Consider the following 26,080-nt stretch of genomic DNA (forward strand, 5'->3'; position numbering starts at 1 on the left):
TGTAACACTGGAAAAAATTAGGTCCCCCAAAATTCAAAGGGTTTTTTGCTGTAGCCCCTCAAAGGACTTAAAACTGTAAAGTTCCTGCAGTTGTGGGGTCGTTTCCATTGCCCTTCATCAAACACCACCACTCATTTTTGTGTCATGTTCATTCCAGACAAGTGGACATAAGGAAAAAAGCAAACATGTCACAAAGTTGTAACCTTTCTTTAAAAGCTCTTCATTACCGAAGTGAGACCATGAGCAGCACTTAGCTCTCACCTTCTTGTGTCAGGGGTGTGGCTGCGTCAGAAGAGAGGAGACCTGGACTGTGTATCAGGCTTCTAAGAGGTAAGTCAGTGTAAGTTTTTTCCCTAAAAACTACTTTCAAACATGGGCACTATGTCCTCTTAAAATTCACATGTCCTCACCTAAATCCTTTTCAGTGACTTACTTTGCCCTTTGTGCAAGGATGTTCGGGAGCACCAGTATGATAACATGAATTGATTTATGTATGAAAAGAATTATAAATTTATATATGGGTTAAATGTATATATATATATCACAAGGACTTTTCAGGTGAATAAACAATTTCTTTAAAGCCTTATTTTTTTAAATCTGTGAAAACCAGCATTTCTTTGTGCCAGTGACCCCTCCATGTGAAGCAGTTCTACTGAGCTGGGTAAAGCCTCTTTCACAGTAACTGTTCTCAAGAGCCGATTTGGACCAGACTTGCCCAGAAATCCTTCCAGTGGAGAACTGATCATCTCACAAACAGTCTTGCTTCCCCCAGATGCCAACATATGTGCCATGTTGCGTTTAAGAGGAAAGCCTTGCTGCTCTTCCAAAACTTCAGATAAAGAAGAGAGAGGTTAAATCTCAAAACATTCTGAAAAAAAACCTTCAAAGCAGGCAACCAGTAGATTTTTAAGACCACCTCACAATCACCCTGACATGTCCTAGATATCCTGCTCTATTTTAAAATTCCCTTTCAGCTGCTATTACTTGTGTTTTCTGTGGAAATCATACAAACAGGGAGAGTGACAGCTCGCAAGAGGCTGCAAGATGAAAGGCAGAAGACACTGTGAAATTGAGAGAATAAAAAGAACAAGTTTCTGTACACTTCAAGGCTTTTGGGAGAGTCAACGAGGTTTTCTGAAGGGGAGGTGCTAATCAGCCAAACAGTAGCAAAAGTGTCCTCATAAATAGCTCACTGCTTATTAAAAGCAAATTCAGGAACAATGCAACTTCACTGACTTCTCATCAGTTTGCTATTACTGACCAAATTCTGTCTTCTATACATGCTTAAACTTCATACACTGACATTTCCTACTCCACAGACAGACTATAGATCAGTCTGTTCAATTAACACAGCTCCAGCATTTCTCTTGATTGCTATTTTAGAAAAGGAATCTACTTGAGAAAGTAAAATCTGGAGTTTGAAGAGTACTTTATTCCCATTCCCGGTCTAGCTCCATCCACATTTCAGAAATGTTTATGCCAGACCAGAAAGAGAAGTCTCCTCGGGCAAATCAAATCACCATCTCCTACTTGCTGTGCTTTGAACTTACAACAAATTCCAGTATCCAAGTATCACACTTATTACTGCAGGGCAAAACCCTAAAAAAAAAAAAAAAAAATATATATATTTTGTGCTTGGAGACAAAGCCAAGATGCTGATTTAAAATAAAATAAAAGTGAGTTCTGATGGAAATTTGGGGTTTAAGAGGAACACCTTATGAATAAAGTGAAACAAACAGCTATGTCACCTGTACTAAGAGAGGTGCTGCCTTTCTACTAAATACTGAAAGTTGGCAACTCGTTTTCAGGATGATGAAGTGTTGCTTATAGCAGCTCAAGGTACTTCCATATGGGATGACCCATGTTCCCATTCTTCAACAAGGATTGGGTTTCCTAGCTAGATTACATCTCCCATAACCACAATAGCAACTCAACATGAAAACAAGAGATGGAAACCAGCCATAAAGCCAAGCCCCAAGGGAAGAATGGGAAAACAAAGCATGCTAATTACAGTTCCCATAAGAGATGGTGCTAGCATTCCTAAACCTAAGAAGCCTTCACTATTTTTAAGTGAAAGGAGATTTGGGCAGGGTTTTTTCCCCTGCATGAAATAAACCAATGAACTCTGACAAAATAAGGATGTAGGAAAAACTTCCAGAAGGTAACGTAGGATAAGTCTTCAAAACATCTGTAAAACCAACTGAAGAGGTAAACATTCAGCCTTTTACTGCTTAAAAGGTAAAGAGGAATGATTTTTCTGCTCCAAGAAGCTTCTTGAGGCTTCATACCAACATATCGCCAACTCCATCCTTCACCACACAATTCTTCCCATTTTTAGTTTAAAAGAAAACTAGTACACAGGACTCATCTTTAAACCCTTATTTGTCAAAACCCCTTTAGGCTTTAGCTAGGATGCATCAGTGCGACAGAAAAATCTTCATCTACAGTCTTCACATCAGTGCCCCAGTGCTTGACACTGAAGTGAAATAGAATTAGAGGGGAACATGGTTTCCAGATACTGCAAGCACCCCATGTCCTCAAACTGCAAACATCTCATCCTCAAATTAGAATATAAGTGTGCCTGCACTTTGCAATGGCACAAGACAGCCAAAACATGGTACCCTGTTAAATGTGAAGGGAAGCAGCCTCATAATCTCCAGATCCCTTTGCAAGTTACTGCAATGAAGAAAGACTCAGAGAGTTAGGTAGAAACAATGTAGGCTGATGAAAAAACTCATTATTTCAACACAATTCAATAATCTGGAACATCAGTAGTGCTGATTACCTGCCCCCTTCAATGGCCCCTTGTTCTTCTCCTTGCTCTGACAAAAGCCTATTCTCTGCTGCAATATAACTGAATGAGCAATGAATGTGTCAAGCATGGATCTTTCACAGGGCTAGCTCACCTACCTAATGGGCTGGCTTATGAACTGCAGTGATCTCTTCAAAGAACTGTATAGTACTTACTTTCATCAAGGCAGAACCTTCAGGCATAAGAAAATGTTTGAATTAACACTTTTGCAGATAGTTCCCCCACAGGCTCAACAGTGGCTGCCTCAAAGGGACCTGGATAAGGTAACTGAGAAAGTAAGTCTGTTGACTGCAAGCTTAAATTCTGAGCAAAGATTACATCACCATCAGTAAAAAAAAATTGGAGGTACTATTTTAAAAAAGTTTTAAAATGCATAGCTTCAATACTGGGTCTGTGGTCTGCAATTTAGAAAGCATCTCTGTTAAGAGTTTTGCACTGGAGACAAGCATCAGAAATGTTAATGCTGCCATTACTGGATGTCTCAACTTTACCTGCACTATGAAGATCTAAGATGGCCTAAATTTAGCTTCAGACAAGGCTTCCATCCAAATTAATCTGCATGCAACAGGGTCAAACTTCTCCAAGCCACATGCCAGTGGCAGATTCAATTCAAAGGCACCTGGGTATGCTCATGGCAGAAGGAAACTTTCATTCACTATGGGTGAATCTGACAAAATGATGCTCTTTCCCCTTCTCACGGATGAAAGTTTTAAGTACCAGCAATTTCAATAGCTCAGCAGAGCTCTTCCAATGCCTCCGCTGACCCCATTCCACTTTGAAGTGTGCAATTCAATATTGAGGTCACAAAGGAAAAGCAAGTATGAGGGAAAGGCAGAGACCTGGGTTCCTGTCCCTGCTCCAATGAATGTTTAATTATTTTATATTAAAAATTTATTTTGAGAAGGGCTAGAATCCACGCAAACTAATGGGTTTACCTGAAGAGAAAAAGATCCCTGATCAAATGCTGCCAAACAAAGGTGGGAGCAGAGTCTCCACTTCCTTCAGGCTGAGTATCAGACCTAACTCGGAGAGAAAAGCCACTATCTTCTCCACTGCTTACATCTCAGCAGAAGGTATGTAACTCCAGAAAAGAATAAAAAGGAGCAGTTTATGACATTTTCCTGGAAGAGGGCTGCCAGCTTAAAAGAATTCCTTTTGATTCTTCCTTGTGTAGCCAGCCCATCATTTGGGATGTCGGCTTTTGAAAGTTTCACTCTTAGGTCAATTTTTCTCCTGGCATCACACAAGAAGCCTCATTATCTGAATAGAATTTCCCATAAAATACAGTGCCTGGAAGTTTCATAGGTCTTCTGTGGATTTACTCAGTTGAAAATGTTCTTGAGTTGCTTCAGTGTTTTGAAAACTTTGAGCTGTGAGATTGTAAATGATAGCCAACCCAACTGAGCTAAACTCTGAACATCAAGTGCTGCATGCTGCTAGCCACTGTTTTCCCTCAAGTGACAGAAGTCCAGGGGCGTGCAAGAGTTCAAGTACTCAGATAGTCATGTCTGAAGAGTAGGTCAGTACAAAGAAAGAATGGAACTATGCAGAGGCATTTCACGAGCAGAAGACAAAAGTCAGCAAGTAAATTGTTCCATAGCAAACAGATCACACACAGGTAGCTCTCAATTCAATACTTCTCAAAAACAGGGCAACCCAGCAGACTTTCTTGCCAGTGAAGGTAAGCCTCCAAATAATCACACCAACATATAAAGGTTAAAAAAGGTGGGTGGAAGGAGTTGTTCTCTTTGCAGAAATCTGGAGTTGCATCTCCTGCACAAACAGGAAGCCATAACCCTGTCCCTCCAGACATCTGCCAAGTGGGAGCCAGGACAGGGACTCACTGGGCTGCCTGTCCAGCCAGGCACCACCAAGGCAACCAGTGTCACATCAGCTAGTGGGTAGGATGCTGGAAAGCTCTGGGAAAGAGCACATCCTAAGGATGGCTACCTTCCACAGGCACTGAGGTATGGCTTTTAAAATCAAAGCACGCGCAACCATACCACCATCTCAACACAAATGCACGTCCATCCACATCAGACTTAACAAAAATTTGTTTGCAAACAAAGCTGCTTATTCTTGTTGGTTGATTTGTTTGTTATGGCTTATGATTCCTCATTCAGCAACTGGCACCAGCATTGCCTTCAGAAAAAGCCACTAGAGTAAAGGATGACATCCCAGGCAGTTTTCACCATGTGACATGAGGGTAGAGAGGAGGGGCATTTCCTTTACTTCCTAGAAGCAGATGAACTCCCATTGAACATCTAATTCAGACTTCAAGCTATCTTCACCAATTACTTGAAAGTTAAATAATTACCCTGTTTAAAAAAAAAAGCAGCAATTATTTTTTACATTCCCCCCCCCCCAAGCAGCTACTGCTGTTGTGACAATATTCATCTTGTCCATGATGACTATTATCTGCTGTATAAATATTGATGATCTGAGTAATTGCTGCTCTGTACATATGGTTCTCACAGATATCAATTTCTGTGCCTGAAGTAGGCTGCTGACAAAGTGCTTTCCTCCTTTTGCATGGCAATGAAACATTACCAGAGGTGCCACTGAGAGTTGTTAATCCTGGAGGAAAAAAAGAAAAAAGCAGCAAGTAACAACTGTCTTTGGAGAGGGGGAATGAAGTGATGTTTGCCTTGACTGGGAAGACTGAATAGTCCCAGAGAACAAGTTAGCTAAGCTAGTATTCACGAGGCTGGTGTTTAGCTTAGGCTGCAGCAACATCAGGCACAGTTCAAAGGGAAAGAACTGCTTTGGACTCAACACTGGCCACCACTGCTAAGTGGGCGTGTGGTGTCTTGGGACATGTCATGTATGACAGACACCCACCCAGTGGTTCACTGATGGTGGGGGTTACTTCTTCTGGCTCAAAACCCAACTAGAAAAACAAGCCACTCTTGTTCTGGGGAAGAACACCAAGCTGAACATCATGCTGGGATAAACAGACCCTCAGTGCCACCCTGCAACCTTTGCTGGTGCATGGCCGGTGTGTCACAGAAAAGCAAAGTTGGTCTTGAGGCACCCAACACACATACACAGATAGCACTGGCATACAACATAGCATCGCTTCAAACTCCTTTTGCTGGTTAAATGTGTTTGTCCAGGACATTTTCTGACCAGTCAGGCAGTTCTCGTGTCTTCCTGCAATCATAAAAAAAAAAAGAAAAAAAAATCACAAAAAATATCCCACTGCATGTCCTGGCTAATCTGATCATATTGCCCCAGGTTTAGCAGTACAAAGTCACAGCTGTGATAGACAGCGCCCTCTCACAGGCACCCAGCCTTACACTTCCAGACATGATTTTTGCCTCTGGACTTTAAGCTGTCAACAGGATATGACAGATGAAGGCTTTTCCTTACTGGACACAAACTTTCTATACATAAAACCTAAGAGTCTCAACCTCAGTAAAACCTTCATCTCTTCATCTACCTGCAGAGATGAAGATTTTTTTTCTGCCGTGTAAAGGCTGGCAAGATTTATAAGAAGAGAGTTTCCTTGTAGAAATACTCTTTTCCCAAAGTCTCTACCCATCCTCTACAGCATCTGGAAAGAAACACTGGACAAAGACCTTCTTATTTAAAAAATAGTATTTCTAAGATATGCTGCAGAAATTAAGGAGAAACTAAAAAAGTGTCTTATTTGTGCATTACTGAAGATTAAGAAGAAGAGTATGTAGAGGATGCAGAAAGCAGGACAAAAGGCATCGGACTCCCTATGGGAGCTGGAGGCTAGGGCAGGAACAAGAGGTGGGGGGCAGGGACGGAGAGCAAGCAGGAAGCAAGTGCGATATAGATAAGGCGAAAGCAACTTTTCGAGTGCCTGGGGGTGGAGAGGGAGGAACTGAATATTTGTAATGAGCAAAAGAAATACGAGTCTGGAAGTTTTACTTTCTCTGTCGCCTTGTTCAAACAACTACGTAATAAGCCATTATACATAACTAGAGCAGCAGCAATTTTTATACGTACATTATATGCACATAAACAGACTTGGTGAAAGTAGTTACTAAACACCAATACAATTAATCTTCTCCCTGTGACACTGAGTGCTAAGCCATCCACTTGTTCAGTATGGCTCTTGTCATATAATTAATTCCCCTCCTACTTTCTGCAGTGTCTTTCCTGCCCCCATAATTTCTACAGCGCTTTGGGGTTTAATATGTAACAATCTCTAATGACAACTGCTGTACATCTCTGAATCTTGAAGGGAAGTTGCTTCTGGCAGAAAATTAAAGGTTGAACTCTTAGCAGTAACTCTGGGCATGCTTAACTAATACTAGGCCACATAACAGCCTCATTAGTCAAACAGGTCTACTTAAAAAAAAAGATCCACATGACCTCACTGTCAGTTCTTACACTGAGTCATTTCGGAGACCAGTTGAAACAGAGCCCTGCATAATTCTCTAACATCAACAGTGCCCTGCATTAATTGAAGTGGACTGGATCCTAACTACAATAACCAGGTCACCCCACCCTCTCCACTCAGTCTTTTTTCAACCCTTCTGTTTTTAAGACAAGACACAATCTAGCAGCCTCCAGCAAGTATCCAGTCTTACCTACATGGCCTCCTACGTTTCCGAGATCTAATTTGTTTGCATGAAGATTACTTATAACACAAGCTGTAAGCACACGGAATGGTTTACTGCTAGGGCAAATTATTTTGCATGCAAACACAAAATGCAGGAAGCCAAGTCACTAACTCCCCAATTCACAAGCAAACAGCCTTAGTGCTCTCAAACTTTTACATGCATATTAACTTGAATGCAGTGAGATGCACCCATAATTTTCAAAGACCTGTTAAAACACCTCTAAAAATATGACTCAAATCTTAAGTGTTCATATTTCTAAGTCAGTAAAAAGTGAAATCAAGTTGCCATCAAATAATACTCTATTATCTAGGTAGTTACTAATCCCATGGTTTACTCCAAAATCACGGTCATGTAACTTTGCTAAAGCTATGCCTGTCCAACATACCTTTTCCTGCACTGCAATGTCAGTCTGGAGCATAAAGAAATACAATGTCCATCCACTACAGCTTAACTGCCAAATTTCCTTAGAGAGGATGCAAAACTGCAGTATTAACAGCTCAGGCTGCTTTTATCAAGAAAGTAGCTAGTTTCATCGCATCTGTGCCAGTCACTATGTCCACAAAAATAAATGCTTTGTTGGGTTTGTATCCTGCTAAAGTATCTCTAGTGGAGAAGTGAAAATGTGATTTCGCTATGAAAAGAAATACAGTGGAGTTAATAATTTCTTGCACTGGGCACATGGCCATCTGTTTTCACTGCTTCCAAACAGCCACTGCAATCTTAAGACATAGGAAGCTGGCAATGTACAGACTTCAGGCCACTGCTTCTCTAGCTTTCCTGGGGTTGCAGGATGGTGTTTGTACCTCCTGGATGCCAAGCACCCTTTCTTAACATGTAAGGACAGGTGGATGCAACATTTTTGCCTTCCTCTACTGATGTGAGGTCTTTAAGCAGGCTGTGCAGTTGCAACCAAGCCACAGTGAAAGAGAAACTTTTGAACTGTGATGAAGGAATGGCAAATTCGTGTTTGCCTTCTCAAACTGGCACAGAGACCTGTACGGATCTGGGAGGTGCAGCCCACCTACTAGTCTTTCCCTTTGCTAGAACAGAACTATTTTGCACCAGCTTTTCATAGGAAAGACATATATAGGAAAAGATTTTGCCAATAGCTGGAGTTTTTTTGCTTTAAGAAGCTAGAAAATCCAGCCAAAAGACTGATGGAAAGTGTATGAGCACTATTTAATCAAATTTATATATTATGTACTTCTGAAACAAAATACTAGGAACCAAATACAACACCCGATAATTCAAACAAACCTAATAAGCAGTTTGAGATTCCAAACAATCTCCTGAAATTGCTACTCCTACAGGCCTCTTCTCACTTTTTGGTTGCAGAAGGTAAGGTGCCGGCAATCAATCTTAGAACAGGAGCTGATGAATTGAGGACATTCACAAAAATAGTACCAAAATACAGTTCACAAACTGGCTGCTTACCAAGGAAACATGTTCAGCAGTTTCCTTTAATGCAGCACTAAAGAATTACAAAACCTGTATTTCTTCTGTTTACGATTTTTGCAGTGGCCCAAGATGTTTTCTTCTTCAGCTAACGTGTAAGTGACTCCAGGTTTCACTTCAAATATGTTCCAAGAATATTCAAGCTTCAGAGTTTAAACGCATGTATCCTGATACATGAGAATAATGCACTACAACCAAACCACAGCTTTCTTTCCAGGTGAAGCTGATCTTCAAAACCTTTTAAAATGTACTAAAATAAGGCCAGCAGCGAATGCAGGAGTGTCCTAAGAAGGAACAGTAGTGGTCAGTCCTCCTTGTAATTATCTCCAAATGTTGAAGATTTTGCAGTAAAGTTCAAATGGTTTAAACAATTCCCCACAATGTTCACCAACATGGGAGAAAAGAGGAAGAGCTGCTGCTAGATGCCGCTCCTTTTGGGCAGTTAAGCACTTTCAGTAGAAAGCTTGTAGCTTTCTACCTATTCTGGGGGGCTCCGAGTGGAGAACACTGATGGAATCCAGTGGAGGTCACAAAACACTGCCAGGAACCAGATGGAGACAAGAAAGATGCACTAAAGAAGTAAACCAAACAAAACCCCAAACACACTAGCTGCTCCCTTATCTGACTTTTGTTTTTCTTTTGCTTCTTGCCCGCATATCTTGTCTGCAATCAGAAAAGCGACAAGAAAAGAAAAAGGTAATGTGGTCAGAGGTATTTATTTAACCCACAATGTCCCAAAAGCTTTTAAAAGTACTGTCAAGGATATTCTTCTCCTGGAAGAGACACATTTATTTCACACAGAAGGCTAGAATTTCTGTCATGTGTGACATTACTGAAACAACGTTAATGCTTTCATCCACCTGGATGACTGCATATGTTCCTCGCATCTTCTACTGAAGAAGCTAGCCATGCTGAAATCAAACAGAATCTGCACCTTATCCTCTTTAATCTGATTTGGAAAAGAGGGAAGCTGATACATCTAGAGAGTATGCAGCATATCATACCAATGAATTCTCAGAATGCAGCTGCTGGCTTTTGCTCAGACCCACGCATTATGAACAAAATGGAGAAGAAAGGCTCCTGAACTGGGATGCAGGGAAAGTGAAACAGCAGGCAGGTCAGGCCACTCAAAGAAGTGCACGGCACACTTTGGAGATGGGAGTTGCCACCACCTGTGGTGCTAACAAATATTAAACAAGAGGTAGTGAGCTAATAGAGAAATATTTGGACATGGCTGTCCAATACCCTAAACTAGTTTTAAATCAATGCAACTGTGTTGTAGTTAAAAAAGGATAAGCAAGGGCAAAAAAATGGAGATTCAAAGCTATGTTTATGTACCTCCAGAATACAAAATAGAATTAACTTGCAAAGTCACTGCGAGTTACTAAATGCATGTTTTTCGTAAAAATAAGTTCACATAAATCACTCATTTTCACCAGCCTTTTTGTGTTAAGTCAACAATATCCATGTATTTTGGGCTTTCCTCCATACGTGCATGTATGAGAATCCACACAATCTTTTTTTTCCTTCTACGTTTCTCTCAGTGATAAAAGGTTGAAGAAAGAGGGTGAGAGAAGGAAGTAGAGAAGAGGGATCTTTTAATATTTGGCTTTTAAATGTAAAAAGCAGGTGGAATACATTTTTTTCTTGGAAGTTTTCTGGCTTGGGAAATAGCGTTTTCTGTTTGAACTCAAGTCAGCTGAGCACGCAACAAATACTGAAAACAGATTTGGGCTAAGAACCTGGTCCTTCGATTTATTTCACCTATAAAGATATTTCCATATAAAGGAAGCTAATTATCAATTCTAAACTAACATCAGAGGGTATGAAAATCAGATCCCCCTGCACTCTTCCTGCACTGGCCCTGCTGATGATCCACGGTGACATCAGCACCCAGGAGCACTGAGCCTCTTCGGAAAGCATGATACAGCCACCTTTGTTTCTGTTTGAGAGCACACAACATGATTTGCATTTTCCAGCTTCCTTTCCCCACTCCCCTGTGTGGAAGGTGACAAATAAGAATATTAAGAGGTTTGTGCAGCAGACCTCACAAATTACACACACACACACACATATATACATATACATACACCCTCTCTGTTTGATTCCAGTCTTCCAGAGGTCTCTAATGAGAACCATGAACACAGCCTATTAATCATCTCATCAGTAACGTAGATATCCATCTTGGCCTCCCATCAAGCATCTTCTCTGGCTTAAATATGCCCTTAGGTTGCACAGCCCTGGATGCAAAAGCTGCCAGGTCTCTCTGAAATTTCATCAGCATGATGACACCAGACACGTCACTCTGCAGCAGCTGGCTGAGCACAGCCATGTATCGGGAGCCTAAGTGATCCCTCAGCTACCATAAAGGCTAACAAGCACTTCTGTCCCCCGCTCTGCACACACGGAACAGCCAGATACTGCAAATGCAGTGATCTCAAGGAGGAGTCATTGTTCAGCTACAGCAATATACCTTCAGGCCTCCTAAAACGAAACACTGAATAAGCAACAGAACAAAATGGCTAGAGCACTAGACTGGCACTCAAAAAATAGAAACAGGACCTTGTTTTAGCCCCCCCCCCCCCCCCCCGCCCATCACTCCCTGCTGCAAGGATGCCACAGCACTGTTGTTCTCCAGTCCTGTCCCTGGATGGGCCTCAGGCTCATGCCTGCAGCAATGTCCCTAGCTCCATCTCCGTCCCCATCTCCTGCTGCTGGATGGACCCTGGCTCTGGTGTGTTGCTTGTCATGCCTGGAGCTGAGGATGGACCCTGTTAGAGCACTTTGAAATCAAATGATGAAAAAGGCATTCTTCTGTGAAACTTCATTACCACCCTGCCAGACAAGCACAGATCACAAGAGTTCCAAAATAAAAAGATATGCATATTTCTTAGCCCCTTATCCTTGGCATCAGGCCCATACTCCCCATTCTCATAACATTTACAGGGAAACTGGCATACAGAACAGTACAGTAAACAGAAGGAAATTCTGCAACAATCGGGTCAAAGAGTACCATACAAGCCTTAATCCCACAAAAGTGAAGACAAGTTATACCTGGACAAGCTACTTCAAGCTGTAGTCACTGACGTTAACAGATCTACCATGGCGAAAGGAAGAAAACAGGCTCCCAAGCATCTGCAAAATAGCATTATTGAGGTTTATACTTTTAAATAATTATATTTGGAAAGTATTGCTAGGAAAAAAAAAAAATAAACTTAAGGAATTTAAACATCCAGATAACAACACCAGCACTTCAGCACCCCCAGTCCTGCTGTGAGCACACACGCATGCATTGCCGAGCACAGCTCAGCTGCCAGCAGCTCCCTTCCTTGCTGAAGGGAGAATTGCTGGGCTTCCAGTGCCACTCTCAGCAATTTCTACCTTCTAAGCAGCAAGTGTTTGTACAATAGAAATACTCCTATCAGCATTACCAGCTGTGTTCAAAGCACAAAAAACGCAAGTGCATACACTGCAAAACCCCAAAGTTTGTGCGCATGTAAACAATGTGCTTCTGAAAAGGCAGAGAGAATATTTTCAGAGTAAACACCACAAAGACTTCAGCTCTTTCAGGATGTCAGAAGGCTGTCGTGATCTGCTGTTCACCTTCATTACTTGCCACCTGCTCAGCAAAGGCACCTCTATAACTCACAGGGATTGCAACCACACCTCACAAACCCATTTTACCACCTTGCAAGGACACCAGCTTTGAGAACAGAAGAAACTTCCTCCCAACAGCAGTCCAGCTTTTTAGCGTGCTACTTTCCCTCGTGTTAGCTTGAAGCCATCAAAATACCAACCAACATCAGAGCAGGAAACACAGCAAGAGGGAATAACTTTTGAACCTCGCCACTCGGATTGTAGCCACTGTACCACGGAGTAAGCAAGCAGCTCCTGTAGCTCTACATTCCCATCAGACCCCAGAAAATTTTCCAGAGGCATGAGAGAGGTGGAGAGAACAGACACGCTAAAAGCACTCAGGCAGAACATCTCCACCCCAAATTACTCTCTTTTAGAAATAGAGCTGCCCTCCAAGCCCCTGAGCATACCTCCTCTTATCCAACTTTACCTGCAGTTGATGGAAGCATAAGGCTGAAGATACCAGGACTTGTGGGACTTGGACATTAAAGAGTCCACTCCTGAGCAGGAACATCTTGAACAGTGTCTCTTCCTCAGCTTTTGACTCGGGAGAAAGCAGGAGGAGTCAAGAGAAAAGGCTAATGCTTTCTTCTCTTAACTAAACCACCTACACGTATGTTTTGTTCAAAATATGCACAATTAGGGAGAGTTATGGCTGGGTTAAGGGGACTGCAGAGGGAAGTTCTAGTCCCAGAGGAAAGAAAGGCCAAATTAAAATGCTACAAAGAAAACTGCTTTCCTTAATGCCTGAAGGAAAACAAAACTGGGTGAAGAGCTTTTTGGTCCAATCGTGGATGAAGCACACTCAAGCAAAACACCTGTCCAGGAGAAAACCTCACGCAGCATACAAACATCTGGCCCATATTTTGAAGACAGCACTCATTAGAAGTTAGCTATCCACTGCTTCCAGCTCACCGACACCCAGTATGCCCAAAATCATTATTTTCCTATTGTCATAGCTTTCCTCTTTTGCTTTGCAGGCCACCTAAACATACTACTTCTACTCAGAGGAAAGTGTTTGACCACAGCGGCTATCAAGACTGCACAATGCATGGCACAAAGACACTCTAGTCATGCAAGCCAACCTACCAAAATTATTGAATGACATTTGGCAAAGGCATCAAATTAAAAATGAACTGGTGTCTCATGAGCAGCCTAAAAGCACACTTCACTGCATGCTTGCTGGTCCTTCTCTACATACTGCAGGGTTCAAAAGGGACCCATGAAGCAAAGGTAGCTGTACCAGTGACAGCAGCTCAGCCATAGACACAACCAGGGCAGAAACAACCCCGAAGGGTGCAGCATACATTCAGCCTCTATCCCTGCTCATGAATGATGTGTCCACACCTGACATTCAGTGCAGACAGACCAGGGATCCAGGAAGCTGTTCCTCCTACCAGAAACAAAGAGTAATAACAAGGAAAACTAGAAAGAAGTATGTAAACTGAAGTGCAAGAACCCTTCCACTGTAAGGCAGGCCATCCATTTTGGAATGCTACTCACAGACTGAGCAGGGGCCTTCATCAGCTGAAAAGGGATCTTTCTCCAGGTTAGAGGCAAGCAGGCATCAGTTGCCAGAAGGCTGGCATGCAGCGGGGAGGAAACAAGGACCCACGCTGCAAGTCACCGCAAGCCAAATGGCTCCAGCATCCTCATTCCTCTCTGCAGTAATAAAAGGCAGACAGGGGAAACTTAAAGTCCAGCACCTAAATACCCCTCACAGGCTTGGGCACCTTAACACCAAGGACACTTGCAATAGGCTCTTTTTCTCTCTAGCTGCATCAAGACAGTATTTCAGGTCTGATTCACTGTCTAGACACAGCATGATACCATGCAGTACAACTGAGGAAGACTGAGAGCACCAGAGTGTGAAAAACAGACTGGCCCCAGCTTTTTCTTTTTCTTTCTTAGAAACAATATATTGTGCAGTTTGCATCAACATCCTCACAAAATGGCTCGATCTGTCCTGCACCTCAGAGGCTGGCTGCTGAGGAAAATCCAAAATGCAATTAAAACATGGCTTCCGCTAAGTTTCACTTCCCTCTGCAATTTTATAATCATCTCATCCATCAATTTTGAAAGAATATTAATACTGGCATCAGCTGGCTCTCCACCTCCTCTGCTGAGCCAGCTTTTTGAAGCCCTGTCCCTGCCTCTCAGCATCCAAACACAGATGCTGTGAGGAAGAGGAGAGGAGGAGGTAAACCAAGGGTGAAGAGAGGCCAGCAGGGCACACCCAGTATGGGGGCTACCCCACAAAGGAGCCGCTGCTTTCCCAGGGGAGCTATGGCAACTGATGGTGCTGAAGATCTGCCCAAACATGCTTGCTTCAATAGAAAAATCACACACACAAAATACAGAGAACAAGGTTGTGTCAGGGATTAACTGGTGCCTACACAAACACCAGACCAGATCCTTGGCATGCACACTCACCACCACCTTCCAAGCTGGACATGGCTAGGCCAGTGATGTACAGTCTTCCCCCCCCCCCAACTCTGAAAGATGTGTAGATCCCTCCATTGACACAAGCCATTTCTCAGAGTTACCTTTCACAGACTAACATCTGTGGCTTCCGAGTACCCTCAGACCACACCTGAAAACCAGTCCATGCTTTTAGCAGTTGTCTCCTTTTCACATAGGTGAAGTTCAACACTTAGATACTAGTTCTTGGACTTATACACAGTGGTAATGCAGGGAGAATTAGCTGGTGCCATTTTTGGCATCTGGCTTATTAATTATTTTATAAAGGTGCACAATTCACTGAGTCACTTGGAAATTTTTAAGACACTGTTCTGTCATTATCTTATGAATCTAGTTTGACATGGTTTATATGTATCATGGCCATGATTTATATCACAAACTCCAAAGAACACAAATCTAACTTTAAAATCATTCTCACCCCAACTGCTTCATTGCAGCCTGGTCTGTTCCAAGACCAGATTTTGTTGGCAAATGTATTTTCTTTGCTAGTATTATCCAGCTTTCCTCATCTAGTTTAATGAAACAACAACAAAAAAAAAAAAAACAAAGGACATGAAAAAGGCAAATAGTTATACTCATTTGAACATAATGGGAAATCTCTCTTACTGCAGCATGAGGTTTATAACAACAGCCTACCCCTCCTATGAACAAAGCTGTAGGAAGAAATTCACTGTAAATTGGTCAGGAGACTGACATGCAGGCCAAAAGCATCTAATGGCTTGCTGGGTTTACAGACATCACTTCTCCAGGAAGCAGCTGAGCTGCACCAACTTGCATTTCAGCTGGAAGCCCAGCCTCTCAATCTGCACACTCCTGCTTGCACTATCATGTTTCTATTCATTCCCAGAAAACAAAAAAAATCACAAGCAGCCAGTCTTCCTCACTCTATAAAATGATGTAACTTCTATCACATATTCAAGCCCATAAAATGACACATCCACCTAGGCTTAATTGTTGAACGTAGGTGGGAGCAAACAAGACTGCATAAAACGACACGCTGAGAAATGGGGCAGAAAGCAGCACATTCTTTAGGTGTAAACCTTTTTCATAGGGTTGGTTTGAAGCAGCTGTTTATCCATTGTCTGATCTCAGAGAATGCCCACAGTAATGGTTCTGGACTAAAAGTAAGGAGGATGAATCCCCTAAAATGCTTCCTACAAAGGTATTGGGCTGGGCTTTACCTGCAGTTTCAAGCAAGCAAAAATTACAGATCTAAACTGGAACCAAGACTGCACACAACCCTACCAGGACACCTAGATATGAGAAAATTATAGGTGGCACCAGTAGTAACAAAAGATGGGCACAGGCTAGAGCAGTGGTACAAGAAAGCAATGGGAGAAACAGGTGGCATTTGTTAGGGACGTACAGAAACTGAGGGGAAGAAGGGGGAACCGGGAAGAACGAGTTCAAGGGGATGAGAAACTAAGCTGCCAGAGAGGGAAGAGCAGGACAGACACAGGCAAATCAGAGAGGACTTGGGAAGCACCAGAGCTCTGAAAGCTCCATCCTTAAACTGGATCTGAGGGTATCCTAGTCTGGGTTGCAAAACCCCCAGTACATCAGCAGATGACCTGCTGAACATGCCACCCCTCTCTGGCAAGTACCATCATCCACAGCCAAACAGTGCTCTTATGGATTAGAAATTAATGCTACAGCCCAAAGGTCTTCACCCTCTAGATGACCTAGGCCACTGCAGATTCATGTGACAGGACTAATTTTTATCTCCACCTTTTCCCTTTGTACAGTTATAAAATTATGTTTAAACACAGCTATGTTAAATTTTTAACACAAAGATTTCAAACTTGAGCACTCAAAATTAAGAGGTACTGTAATGAATACTGCCTATACAACCTTCACCCAGGTCCTGTACGTGCCTGCACCAATTCTGTCTCTAATTCAACGTTTGCAAATCATTTGAGCTGTGGAAATGAACCACTTTTGGAAAAGGACATGGCTGTGTGATAAAAGCAACTGCCGTCTCAGACCGCTGCCTCACCCAGGTCAGGAAGATCAGCGAACAAGGCAATGCAGGAAGAAAAACACAACTCCCTTGCTTGAGGAAGTTGGATGTAGGACCTGCAGGCAGGAATTACCTCTTTCTCCACTCCACGGTCTGCAAGATGCTCAGCAAATCCCTGAAACTAGTTTTAATTCAGGTGACCCCTATCAGGACAGTCTCCACCCTGTACAAAGCTAAGACAACTTGGACTAACCTACAAGAGTGCTAAGAGTTACAGCTGAGGTCAGTTGTCCTTGTGCTTCAGCAGATGAACTGGTACATCATGCCAGGCATTCTGGAGTGAGTGAGAAATAAACTCCTCCCTAAGTATCATTTTGAGCAGCCATAATTGAAGGCATTTCAATCAGTTGAACTTTATTTGCTCTTTGCCTCCATTCCTCAGCTATGAAAATGATGACAGTACCTGTACCTGGGATGCTGCAAGAATAAGAACTTCCCCACCTGCAAAGCCCCCAGGAAGGCATTGGCAGCACTGCTCAGTTCAAGGTTTGGGTGGAGCATAAAATAAATAGACGTGGGGACACACACAGCAAGTACATGAGGGGAAGAGAAAATGTATTATGCAGTAATTACCCATCTACCCATCCACTGAAAGAGGGACTCTGTGAAAGGGAAAAAATGATGCAATTACAGAATTAAAGATTGCATCATAATGCAGATGCAAAGGGGAGCTATGCAACGTTAGTCCTGGCACATCCTTGCTTCTGTCCGCCTGATTTCATAACCCCATTGTTCTCCTAATGTCATTATTTTGTAAGTAGTTTTAATGTAACATAATTATGAGCTCATATGTTTATATCTTTTCATCATTAATAACATATGGAACAACTGGCAGACTCTGCTCCCAGCATGATTGATGCTTCCAGCAGATGGCTGTGAATGGCTCACTTTCTTCCTGCTCTGAGGTAAAGAGCAGGGAGGAGAGAGGGAAGCTATATTTGAACTTCGGTTCCATGCACTAACATTTGGAGATCTGGGGGTTCTCTCAGAGAATGAAACCAGTTCTAATATTAATCAATTGCTCTGAAACCAATTGGAACAGATCAGATTTAAAGAGCAGAATCACTGAGCAGCTGATGTGCTTTGCCCAAGGTCAAAAGGAAAGCTCTCCAAAGCCTGGACCTCAAATGACCCCACTGACTGCCTTCTGCCCAAGCTATTGAATCCCTACCTCCCACATTAAAACTTGTTGAAGTATAATTATTGCTGTTAACTGTAGGTCAAGGAAGAAGCTGATCACCTCCAGGCTGTGTTTGCTGGTGAATGCATCCAGTGAGCAACTCCTGAGAGCGTGTCATAGAAAAAATACAACTGCAAGCAAACATTATGGTTGTATGTGTTCATCCTGGATGATAATTGTTATGTCAGAGTTTTTAAGTAAATTACCCTGCCCACCTCAGACTTCAGGCAAATTGCCAGCACATTTCTCAGAGTCAGACACACCTGGCTCACCATGCTACCTTCATGAGGAAAAGCAGCTGCAATGCCAACAACCTAACTTGTTTTATTTGCAGATGATATGGCAAGAGGCAGTGCATCTAATAGCACACTTGCTTCATGCTTTATAGTCTTATTTGTCTTCGTGTGCCCCCATTTGTTCACACACACACACTCCCTTTCTTCTAGAGTAGTAATTTTACCTTGTCTGAGGGTTGCTGGCAGCTTTACAGTACAAACTTTACACACTCTTTTGTTGCTAACAAAGCCAGCTTCACTTCCATCTTTCCCCATCCCCATGGAGAGCAGAGCCTACAAAGCCTGTGAGCCGCAGCCAGTCAGAACCTGCAGTGTCCCATGCTCTCAGGTCACACCAGCTCTCTCCAGTGCACATCTTCCAGAAAAGCTCCACCATGGAAAAGTCAGTCATGGCGGTGGAAGCGTTGCAATCCTTCCCCTTTGGCATGCAACCCACTCGATTTAGTTTAAAACCTAACAGAGAAAGCACTACACCAGCATTAAATGTATATCGTTAGCACTATACAGTTACGGAGAACAGGCAGAAATGTTACAGCAGCAGCATTTTACCCCACAACTGCCTGTTTCAGGATTTCTCACACTGAAGCTTGGGTGGCCAGCGCTGTCAGAGGAGGGATATGCACAGGATGTATGGTCCGAGCCTCAGAGCCCATTCATAGCTACCACAGTCATCCACCATGCCATGCTGCCCATGGTATGAGTTGATGCCCAGAGGGAAAAGTAAGGGAAGCCAAACACATTCTCCTTCACTAAGTACCACATCTCCGTGGTGCAGAGACTTATGCTCAGACGCCAAAGATGTCCAGCCCTGCTTCTGGCAGGCAGTTTGTGTGGGGGGAGAAGGAGTAGTGGCCCCCTTTGCCCTGCTGGTATGGCTTAGTCCTCCACATCCTCCATAACCCATAAGGGGTTATACAGCTACACAGCTCCTTCCTTCATCTCACCTTGACAGATGCATCTGATCCCAGCTGCATCACAGGCTGCCTGAAAAGGAGCGGCATACGGGTGCTTGAGATTCAGCTCAGCCCTCTAGGGTGACACTTAGTATTTTGACATTACAGAGCGACACCGGCGATCTCTGAAGAGCCACACTCTATGCCCCAGGACAAACAGGCATGTATTGCCTGAAACTCAGCAGCGACAGAGAAGGTAACAAAACATGCACTGGCTGAAGAACTGCAGTGTGCATGCCACGTATGCTTCTCAACACCCTATTTCTTATGCCGCTGCCTGAGCAGATGCTGGTCTTTTTCTTCAGTCCAGGTCTAGAAGAAATGTGCCCATCGCACCCAGCACAGCTATACTGAAAAGCTGTCTAGCGCAGGCACTGTCTGGGTGAGCGCAAGGCTGCTTTTCCTAGTTTAGCTTTGCCCAGATTCCTAAGGCAAACCACCCAATTCACCCATGCCAGACCAGCTGCATCTACACAGAGGTGCTTAACAATACAAAGCATATCCCAAACATCTCACAGCACTGCATCTGCCCAAGTACATACCTGCCTAATGTACCTGTGGGGAGGGGAGGGGCTGTGTGCGGATCAGAGGCTGTTTTCACTCACAGAAATTATTTTGAGAGAAACGTACAGCTCTGAATGCCATCTTTTCATCAGTGTCAAATTAACATTTAAGTCAACAGGATGACGCTGGTGAACACCCAGATAACCACGCTGCCATTGCACACGTGCAAGTTTGCGCACACACACACACACCTCTGCAAAAGTCCTGCCCAGGCTGCGCATTCCCATCTGCTCCAATACCCACCTCCATCCAGCCCAAGGTGTCCTGGACGTCAAGGAAAGGAAGCTCCAAGCCATGCCAGTCAGCCTGCCAGCCTTCCTAAATCTCAAGTGGCTTGACAAATAAAAGGGTAACAGCACCACAAGGAGGAATAACAAACAGGCCCCGTCTGATAGAGATCTGTGTCTTCTGCCCCCCTACCCCTCCACTGCAGCTCCCTCCGATATTGCCCAAACCTTCTCCCCTGGGGACTACGCACACCTTGCGAGGTGGCAAGGGCTACGAAGCTGCTGTCTGTTTGATCACCACCACATGTGCAGTGCCTGGCTGGGCAGCTGCTATGAGGCAGACTGGAGACTAGCTGAAAGCAGCCTCCTTTTTCTTCAGAGAGAGCATTGCTTCAAAGATTGCCCAGCCAGCCACTAATCTGAACAAAAACAAGTGGGAAATTAATGATCTTCAAGACTGCCAACCATTGGTGCAATCTGGTTGGAACTGGCCAAACGCAAGAGGCATGAAACAGACAGCACTTGTTTCCTGGGGAAACGAAGTTAAAATACGAAATAAAATAAAACCAGATGAAAACTATGGTGCATTTGATTAGTGGCATCTCAACATTCCACTATGTCCCAGGAAACATCACCTTAATCAAGCCTGCGAGCAGCAGAGCACAAACTGCAGTTAAGCTCTGTAACTGCCCAGTTTCTGTGCATTTGGAGCAGGAAGGGGCAAATTACAAACTCATTTACAGCTGAAGGTTATTCTGAAGGGGTAGTTTCTGAAGTAGGAAGATGGGGAGGGCAAAGTCATTTGCATCTGAAAGAGGTGAAGTACCCCCTGAGGGCTGAAGGACTATTATTCAGCTCTAAGGATGGAAGCTGCTGGGCCTCCTCTCTCCTTCACAAGCCCCAGCCCTGGAGGTGATCTCATCCCAGAGATTTCAGCATCTTTTCTCACCATCCACAGCGTCCCTCAGCCCACACTGCTGGCGCTTGGCCACCGGCACCAAGAGGTGCCTTTGAGGCAGGAGTCAACTCTGCTGTGACTGGACCAGCCCATGCCAACCCAGGATCAGGATGTGGGGAGATGCACCACAAGTAGCTGGTGCTGGGGAGGGCTGCAAGGGTTTCTTCTAATGCCACCTGGTTTGACAGACCATACTACAGAGTTACATTGGTTCTAAGGGCTTCTCTGCTGTCTTCGCAGAGCCCAGCACAGCAGCAGCAGCAAATATATTTGTGTAGAAAATAGCATCAGGAAGGCAAGCAGGCAACTCTGGACAGACTCTGAAACAGCTGCGGAATTTCTCTGGAAGAGCTGCTTACTGTGAAAGGGGGGGAAGTCCAGCCTCCCATCTCACTTCCAGCCCACCCACTGGACAGAGGCAAAGCATAAGAACAGGAGAGAATTTAAGGCATGCCAGGATCACAGGCTCTGGGAATTAGTTTCCCACATTCTCCACAAAAAGACAGCACTCATGCCCAAAATCTACTGCCTTGAACTCAGATCACACACCATTTACTCAGCTGAACAACCACACTCAAGCCAGTGAAACTACTTGCCTGAATCACTGCTACTTGATGTACAGAAGGGCTGCAGAACTTTGGCTGATAAATACAGGTAGGCAGAAGGCAATGTAAAATCACCTAGGCCAGATCCCAGAGTCAACAGCTGTGCAGTCAACGCCACACATCACCTAGTCTTTGGTAGTTATGCCAACTGATCAGGGTATCATCTAAATCATATGCCTCCCTCTAGACCTGTATCCTCCAGGCATTGTCAACTGATTAGAGCCACAGTCTGAAAAACATTTCACTGACTTGGAAAGCTAAATTCTGCTGGATAGGACGGCTTGAGCATTTAAGAGTCTAAGCTTCATTAGCTTCCAGCAAGACTTCAGTTCCCATGTGCAAACTAATGCTCCATAAAATTCCAGCAGAGAAGCACCACTGCTCCTGCTCTGTCAGTGTTGGTCCTAAGTAAGGTCAGCTCTTCCATACTGTACCCAAACATGACATGGCATTTGTTCTCAGCACCATGCAAGTAAAAAAGCTGTGCACTGCACACCCTGGAAAGCTTAAGAGAAGCAGCCCTGAGTTTAAAACCCTTGCATGCAAGCTTGCTTGTGAGCATCCCTCTTTCGTGTCACTAGGACAACACACATGACTAAAGTTAAGACTGTGCTGAAGCCTCCATCTGTCAGACTGTGGCTGATAGGGCTCCTGCTCCAGTTCATCAAGGGGTCAAGGTGAGAACCCTGAACTGGAGCCAGGAACAGGCACCGGCAAAAACATACCCACAGATTCTGGCAAAGCTGGAGGCTCAAGTGAGTCACTTGGGGAAGGGTGACCAGCACCCAGAAGCATCTACCTGCTATTCCCAGTGCACTCTGATAAGCCATAGTGTATCTTGGATGAGTGGCTTATTCTGAGTTATTGTATTTGCATGTATAATTTAAACACACTGTATTTATTGTCCTGCTGGCATTTCTAATCTGGATATTCTGCTGCCCAGTACTTCCCAAGATACTTCATAATGTGCATATAGAACTTCCACCACATGTGGCCCAACCAACTTTCCTCTCCCAGGACAAACAATAGAAAACAAACATCTTCACCTTCACGTGCCTACCAAGTTGTCCAAACTCTCCAACAGACCTCACAGGTTTCAGAGGTTTGGGCTTTTCAACTACACTGCCAACAACAGCACGTGCATGGGGAAAATTTTGCACAGAGCCATGTCCCAAAGGTTATGGACACCCCAGTGCCATGGGCAGCAACAGCACCAGGCTGTCCCAGCTCTGTACTCCTCTGCCAGGGCTACTTTTACCTTTTGCCTTTCATGCATTTAACAAGAAGCTGAGATCCAATTGCACACCATTACATAGCCAAGAACAGCGTTCCCAGCAGAAGGCTTTTTCCTAAATTGCTATTATTATCATCCCATGAGCACTGCATTAGTTCAGACTCAGTAGGCATTTCAAGAAAGCCTGTGACCCCAGCCTGGGTACAGAAAGGCTGAAAACAGGAGCTTAGCGTACATCACAGCTTGGAAGGTTACAAGTATTTTCCAATGGCCTCAACCAGACTTACACCATAAGCAACTCCGTATCAAGAAAGATCTCTGAAACATACTATAAAAACAAACAAACCAACCATGGATCACATCGGTGAGAAGGAAAAGAGTTTCAGCGAGGAAACAAGAACTGTATTTGCAGTTCAACAGAATTACTGTGTTTATTGTTCAATTAACAGAGCCTTATCAAAAGCCTGTTTGCTTTCCTTTTCTTTCTTTTTTTTTTAACCTCTCAAAGACATCTATTACACAAACACACCCCTTCGCGCCTCCCCACCTAACAGCAACACATCCTAGGCGTATCCACAGCTCAGAGGAGGCAGAGAGCCGCGTCCAAGAATTCCCTCCGCCGGACGGCATGTCGGAACCCAGCACCCGGGTGATGGATGGCGGCAGGGTTCCGAAATTATATTTCGGTAGCTCAGCCTCAGCCGGGTGGCAGCACCTAACCAACACCGTAGCAAACTCTGAAGGCTGCAACTCCGTAGAGCGGGACTGCTACCGGGGCAGGGGCTTCGCTCCCCTCTTCTCTGGTTAAAAGACAAAATAAAGCTATTCCCTAAAAACCCAGCGAGATGCCTGGCACTTAGTGACAGCGCCGAGTTACCGCGGACCTTCTCCGCTAACTGCCAGCAGAAGGGAGGGAGGGGGAATCAATAAAAAAAAAAAAGAGAAAACGCCAACCCAGAACCAACACCGAGCCTCCAACAGAACCAAAGGATGCACCACACACCCACCAAAAAACACCCCGTCTGTAAGTTATCTGGGTTTACTTGCTCGCGAAGCCCAAGGAGAACCCTCCTCCTCTCCGAAGCACGCCGATGCGATCGGTGCAGGCGCAACCCCGCCGGCTTTCAAAGTAACCTTCCCGCCCCGACACCCTGCGGGAGGCGGCGGGCACCGGGCAGCCCCGCGCACGTTTCAGCGGATCACCTGCACCTCGCACCGCGCCTTGGCTTCGCCCTCCCCGCGGGGGGACCGAGCGGCGGCGGAGCCGGGGAGCGGCTGCTGCTGCTGCTGCTGCTGCTGCTCCGCCCGGCGGAGGCTGCTCGCTCTGCCCGCACCCGCCGTGTGCGGCGGGGCCAGGCCGGGCAGGCGGTTACGAAACCCTCGGCTCGCCCTCGCCCGGGAGGGAGGCGTGGCAGGGGGCATCCGCGCCCGCCGGCCCCGCTCCCCGCCGCCGCGCCGCGAATGGGAGGAGGGAAAGGCGGCCCCGCCGCTGCATCTACCGCACACGAACATCGCCCGCCGCCCCCCTCGGGGGTGGCCGAGAGGAGCCCCGCCGGCGGGGACCGGGCGACCACTGACCTTGCCGCCATCCGCCGCCGTGCCTGCCCGCGGGGTGGCAGCCCCGTGCCCGCCGCCGCAGCCGGCGCCCTCTCCCCGCCAGCCGGCGCCGCCCCCCTTCAGTTCCCCCCCGCCCGCCGGGGTGCGGGGCCGAGGCGGAGTCGAGGCGGCCGGAGCTCCGGAGCCGCCCCGAGCGCCGGTGCGTCCCGGGCGGGCCGCGGCTCCGTCGTGAGAGCGGCGGTGAGAGACCCCCTCCGCCCGCCCCCCCCCCGCCGGCCGGGAGCCGGGCGGCTCCGCGTCAGCAAGCGCAGCCGCTGCCCTGCTCGGCCAGAGTGAAGAGGGCAAATACAGCACTCGGGAAGGGCTCTCCGGTTTGAAGATGCAGCTCGTCCTGCCTCTCAGCACGGGGCAGGGATGGTCGCACCTGTAGTCCTCCTCGGCGCAGCGTGTCCTGCGCACCCACCCCAGCTGCCTCCCCGAGGTGGGGGGTTGAGAAAGACACAGCACAAGGCAGGTTCTCAAGCTCGAGTAACTGATGCCCTGAGCCTTGAAGACAGCAGGGCTTCAGACCCAGCTGCGTTATTTTCTGCACATTAATTAATAGGTACAGGTGGCATGTTCTTACCGTAGCGGACCTAGGGCTGGGCTGGGCTGGGCAATAAGATCTTTTTATTCACTGCACCAAGGCCTGTGCCTGCTACTGAGCACCGGACCACAGACTCGTTTGTGCACTGCCTGCAGAGAAAACAATCCTACTTGCATCAACAGTAAAAGAAAAAATGCATCTGTACCTCCTGGTGTCTCACACAGGATCGGTAAAGACTAGCAGCAAGAGCTACAAATGGCAAGGGCAGACAAGTGTCTTTCACTCCTCACTGGCTTCTCCTGCAGAGCCAGTATTGTTTCAAGGCAAACAATTGCAAGTGGTGTGAAAGCAGACCTGCAGGTTATCCAGGTGCCGGTTTTAGTTAGAAGAGCCCTCTCCTCCCCAGGTCCTGCAGCTCCATGCCAAAAGCATTAGCCTAGGTAGGAGTAAGAACACTATAATGGGCAAAATAAATAAGTAATTTTCACTAAAGCCTACTTGGTTTCCTCCCCTTCTTCCCCTTGTCCTCTACAATGGGGCTATTTGCAGAGCAGGGTCTCCATCATGCTGGGCTTACCACTGGGAAGAGTCTATAATGCATTCACTAGTACAACTCCAGTTTCTGCCATAAACATTTAAAGCTCAATTACTGCTCCCAGAATGAACTCTTAAAGCAGATTTTTGCTTCCCACAGTGTTTCTTGGTTCAAACCTTCCTAATCAAATAATTGAAATAAACCAGAAGCAAACAAACAGGCCAAATTTCAGCCACCACTTTGATTCTGGTTCCCCATTCATGTCTGCCTCCAAAGTATTAGTCACCATCATCCCTGACCTCTCACCATATATTTTACACCACAGGTATAATTTTAGCACACGCAGCTGACTTCCACTTCTCAGCTAGAAGGACCATGCAAAA

At 45.2% G+C, this 26,080-nt stretch overlaps 1 long non-coding RNA gene across 1 annotated transcript; it reads right to left on the reverse strand.

Moving 5' to 3' along the window:
* Positions 1 to 1,694: 1,694 nt before the first annotated feature.
* LOC133267221 (uncharacterized) lies at positions 1,695 to 21,848 on the reverse strand. Its single transcript, XR_009742674.1, has 3 exons — positions 20,239 to 21,848; positions 11,920 to 12,000; positions 1,695 to 5,389 (listed from the first exon to the last, which is right to left on the reverse strand). It is a non-coding gene; the product is annotated as an uncharacterized LOC133267221 (long non-coding RNA).
* Between the last annotated feature and the right edge of the window lie 4,232 nt (positions 21,849 to 26,080).

The sequence above is a fragment of the Pezoporus flaviventris genome, unplaced genomic scaffold (assembly GCF_033815535.1).
Source record: "Pezoporus flaviventris isolate CSIRO_AGI_PZ_B2104156 unplaced genomic scaffold, CSIRO_AGI_Pfla_v1 ptg000007l, whole genome shotgun sequence".
Classification (NCBI taxonomy): Eukaryota; Metazoa; Chordata; class Aves; order Psittaciformes; family Psittacidae; genus Pezoporus; species Pezoporus flaviventris.